The sequence below is a fragment of the Myotis daubentonii genome, chromosome Y, assembly GCF_963259705.1.
Source record: "Myotis daubentonii chromosome Y, mMyoDau2.1, whole genome shotgun sequence".
NCBI lineage: Eukaryota > Metazoa > Chordata > Mammalia > Chiroptera > Vespertilionidae > Myotis > Myotis daubentonii.
In genome coordinates this window covers 5,633,930-5,638,983 of record NC_081862.1, presented here as the reverse complement: position 1 = coordinate 5,638,983, position 5,054 = coordinate 5,633,930, and the positions used below count along the sequence as shown (strand labels likewise).

The 5,054-nt window shown below is 36.7% G+C and overlaps 1 non-coding gene across 1 annotated transcript; it reads left to right on the top strand.

The window, feature by feature from the left end:
- Positions 1-3,670: 3,670 nt before the first annotated feature.
- Positions 3,671-3,777, top strand: LOC132225663 (U6 spliceosomal RNA). The gene has a single exon (XR_009450973.1). It is a non-coding gene; the product is annotated as a U6 spliceosomal RNA (small nuclear RNA).
- Positions 3,778-5,054: the final 1,277 nt, after the last annotated feature.

The following is a 5,054-nucleotide window of genomic DNA, read 5'->3' as shown; positions in this document are numbered from 1 at the left end:
TTTAATACAGCACTGACATCACTGGATACATCCTCTAGACAAACACTCAGCTAAAAAATAGCAATCCTGATTGAGTTTTGGAATGTTGGTGGTGCTACACCTGAGCCTCCTAAAAAGTCAGTGACCAAACAATAATACTTGAACCTGTTTATGAATAATTTTATGTCAGTATGACATGACCCTAGTAAAGTCTTAAATATTTAGAAAAGCTATCCCTTATCTGCCTGTGCTGATCAGATGGACATAATTGACATCTTCAGAACGTTTCACCCCAAAGCCACGGAATATACATTCTACTCAAGTGCTCATAAGACGCATTCAAAAATAGACCACATATTGGGTCACAGACAAAGTCTAGCCAAATTCAAGAATATTGAAATCATACCAAGCATCTACTCACACCACAAAAGCATAATATTAGAAATAAACTACAATTAAAAAAACCCAAAATACTCAAACACTTGGAAGCTGAATAGCATTTATTAAATGTTGATTGTTTTACCAATGAGATCAAAGAAGAAATGAAAAACATCCTGGAAACTAATGACTATGAAAACACAACAATCCAAAACCTATGGGACCCAATGAAAGCAGTCCTGAGAGGGAACTTTATAGCTCTACAGGCCTATCTCAAAAACAAGAAAAAATGGTAGTAAATCATCTAACTCTACAACTCAAAGAATTAGAACGAGAGCAACAAGAAAAACCCAGAGTGAGCAGAAGGAAGGAGATAGTAAAGATTAGAGCAAAAATAAATGACATAGAGACCAAAAAACAAAAACAATACAGAAAATCAATGAAAACAAGAGCTGGTTCTTTGAAAGGATAAACAAGTTTGACAAACCTCTAGCCAGGCTCACCAAGAAGCAAAGAGAGAGGACCCAATAAACAAAATCAGAAACGATAGAGGCGAAATAACAACAGACCCCACAGTAATACAAATGATTGTAAAAAAATACTATGGACAGCTCTACTCCAACAAACTAGACAACATGGAGGAAATGGAGAAATACCTGGAAAAATACAACATTCCAAAACTCAATCAGGAAGAATATAAAAATCTCAATATGCCAATAACTAGGGAATAAATTGAAGCAGTCATCAAAAAGCTTCCAGCCAACAAAAGCCCAGGACCAGATGGCTTCACAGGGGAGGTTTACCAAACATTTAGAGAAGAACTAAAACCTACCCTCCTCAAACTACTACAAAAAATTCAAGAGGAAGGAACACTTCCAAGCTCATTCTATGAAGCCAGCATCACCCCAATACCAAAACCAGATAAAGATAACACAATGAAAGAGAATTACAGGCCAATATCCCTCATGAACATAGATGCCAATACACCCAACATAATCTTAGCAAATAAGATCCAGCAGTACATCAGAAAGATCCTACACCATGACCAGGGAGGATTTACCCCAGGGATGCAAGGATGGCACAATATCCACAAATCAATAAACGTGATACATCACATAAACAAACTGAAAGAAAAAAACAACAACACATGGTCATATCAATCGATGCAGAAACATCATTTGAAAAAATCCAAGACCCATTTTTGAGAAAAACACTCAGCAAGGTGGGAGTAGAAGTATTATATATCAACATAATAAAAGCCTTATATGACAAGCCCACAGCCAACACCATACTCAATGGCCAAAAACTAACACCATTTCCCCTAATTACAGGAACAAGACAGGGATGCCCACTCTCACCACTCTTGCTCAACATAGTTCTGGAAGTACTAGCCATTGCAATTAGACAAGAAGAAATAAAAGTCATCCAAATTGGAAAAGAGGAATAAGACTGTCCTTATTTGCAGATGACATGATTTTATACATACAAAACCCTAGAGACTCCATCAGAAAACTACTAGACTTAATACACGAATTTGGCAATATATCAGGATACAAAATTAACCACAATAAATTTGAGGCATTTCTATGCACCAATAGTGAACTTTCAGAAAGAGAGACTAAAAAAACAATGCCATTTACCATTACGCCAAAAAAATTTAGCTACCTAGGTATAAACTTAAGTAAAGAGGTAAAAGGCCTCTACTCACAAAACTACAGGACATTGAAAAAAGAGATAGAGGAATACATAAACAGATGGAAGAACATATCTTGTTCATGGATTGGTAGAAGCAACATCATTAAAATATCCATACAACCCAAAGCAATCTATAACTTCAATGCACTTCCCATTGAAATACCAACGGCATACTTCACAGATCTAGAACGAACTCTCCGAAAATTCATCCAGAATAAAAAAAGACCCTGAATAACTGTAGCAATCCTGAGAAAGTACAAAGTAGTTGGGATCTCAATATCAGATATAAAGCTGTATTACAAAGCCGCTGTTCTCAAAACTGCCTGGTATGGGCACAAGAACAGACATATAGATCAATGGAATAGAATAGAGAGCCCAGAAATCGGCCCGAACCAATATACTCAATTAATATTTCACAAAGGAGGCAAGAACATACAATGGAATCAAGATAGTCTCTTCAATAAATGGTGCTGGGAAAATTGGACTGATATATGCAAGAAAATTAAACTAGACACCCAACTTACACCATACACAAAAATAAACTCAAAATGGATGAAGGACTTAAATGTACAATGGGAAACCATACAATTACTAGAAGAATCCAAAGGCAATAAAATCACAGACATATGCCGAAGCAATTTCTTCACTGATACAGCTGCTAGGGCATTTGAAACTAAAGAGAAAATGAACAAATGGGACTACATCAAAATAAAAAGCTTGTGCACAGCAAAAGAAACCATCAACAAAACAACAAGAAAGCCCACTGCCTGGGAAAACATATTTGCCAATGTCATATCAGATAAGCGCCTAATCTCCATTATTTATAGGGAACTCATACAACTTAACAAAAGGAGATAAACAATCCAATCAAAAATGGGCAAAGCATCTAAATAGGCACCTTTCCAAAGAAGACATTTAGAAAAACAAGAGACATTTGAAAACATGCTGAAAGTAACTAATCATATGAGAAATGCAAATCAAAAGAACAATGAGGTACCATCTCACACCTGTCAGAATGGCTATCTTCAACAAATCTACAAACAACAAGTGCTGGAGAGGATGTGGAGAGAAAGGAACACTCATGCACTGCTGGTGGGAATGCGGACTGGTGCAGCCATGAAGGAAGACAGTATGGAGTTTCCTCAATAAACTACAAATGGAACTCCCATTTGACCCTGTGATCCCACTTCTAGGAATATATCCCAAGAAACAACAATCAGAAAGGATATATGCACCCATATGCTCATAGCTGCACAATTCACCATAGCTAAGATCTGGAAACAGCTTAAGTGCCCATCAGTAGATGAATGGATTAGAAAACTGTGGTACATCTACACGATGGAATACTATGATGCTTTAAAAAATAAGGAACACTTAGCATTTACAAGGGCATGGATGGAAGTGGAGAGCATTATGCTAAGTGAAATAAGCCAGTCAATGAAGGAAAAATACCACATGATGTCACTCACTCATGGATAATAAAGACTATTATAAACTTAAAAAAAAATAAGAAGACTATTGGCTCATGAAAGAGTGCATTCATTCATTCTTTTAAAAACATACTGAGATTTAAATGTTTCCAAATAATACATATAGTTATTAAAAAAGAAAGAGAACTGTGCTCCCTTCGGCAGCACATGTACTAAAGTTGGAATGATACAGAGAAGATTAGCATGGCCCCTGCGCAAGGATGACATGCAAATTTGTGAAGCGTTGCATGTTTTTTTATATGAAATGCTGAAAGGTATTCTTTAAGATGAGGAAGAAGAAAGAAAGGAAAAGATAAAAATTACGAACAACAAATACATATCTATCAACAAGTGAATGTAAAAATCAAGTGAATAAAAAATCTGATCAGAGTAAACTGGTGAATATAATAGAATTGGGCACAGAGAGGGGGTGGACTGACAATTCTTGTGGGGGAAAGGGATGTGGGGGGTGTGTGGGGCGTGGGAGGGGACTGGACAAAAATCATACACCTATGGATGAGGACAGTCTGGGGGTAAGGACAGAAGGTTGGGTGGGAACTGGGTGGAAGGGACCTATGGGGGAAAAAGAGGAACAACTGTAATAATCTGAACAATAATGCTAAAAAAAATAAATGAAGCAGTGTGTTACTTCTTCATGGCATGCTGCCCTGTATCCAGTTAGGGAGGGTAAACAATTTACATATTCTCCTTGGAAAACCTAAATGGAAAAAAGGATTGGGGAACCTCCACCAAGGTTGCAAAACAATTCTTGTCCTCCTTCCTGTGACATTTTGTATGTCCTCAACCTTGAAAGGAATTGTATAAACAGGGAAAAATTGCATACAGAATGATATAAAAGTTTGAAGAAGTCTAAATGAAGGGATCCTTTTGCTTATTTAAATGACATCAGCACTTTCTGAAGTGGTTATACTAAGATTGAAACAGAGATTACCACTTAAACGGAAACAGTTAGCTTTCCTGACTATACTTCTGAATGGAGTGAACAAAAGTGCCCCTAGATTGTGATATGTATTTTACTGGAGAACTATTCATGCACTTTCTCTGCAACTATTTGACATGTGATGTACCACAAAGGGTATGATCACTCAAACTATGAGTTATCTTGAATCCTCAGTATTTTTATTAGTGAATATAAACAAACATCATGAATGGGAAAGGTTTTTAGAAACTCACCTGTTGGACTGTTGAGTGTATAGTTATCAACAAGCCTTCCAACTTCAATTTTAAAAATTACCACAATAATGTGTGGTTTTTTAACATTCTTTTTATTAAAATGGTGTATGTGAAATTAATTGAAAATTTTGGAAGCGGGGACCTCAACTTTTTAAGGATTTTAAAATCTAGCCTGTCAGATTGCGCGTTGTGGGGTGGAACAAACCATGGATGGTATGGCTCCGTGAGCCCCTTTTTCATTGCCAGCTGGTATGCTCCTGGATTGGTGAAATACTTAATAAAGCCATTTGGACACCAAATTTACTCAGCCTAATTTTCCCTCTGTAGGTTTGTATTGAT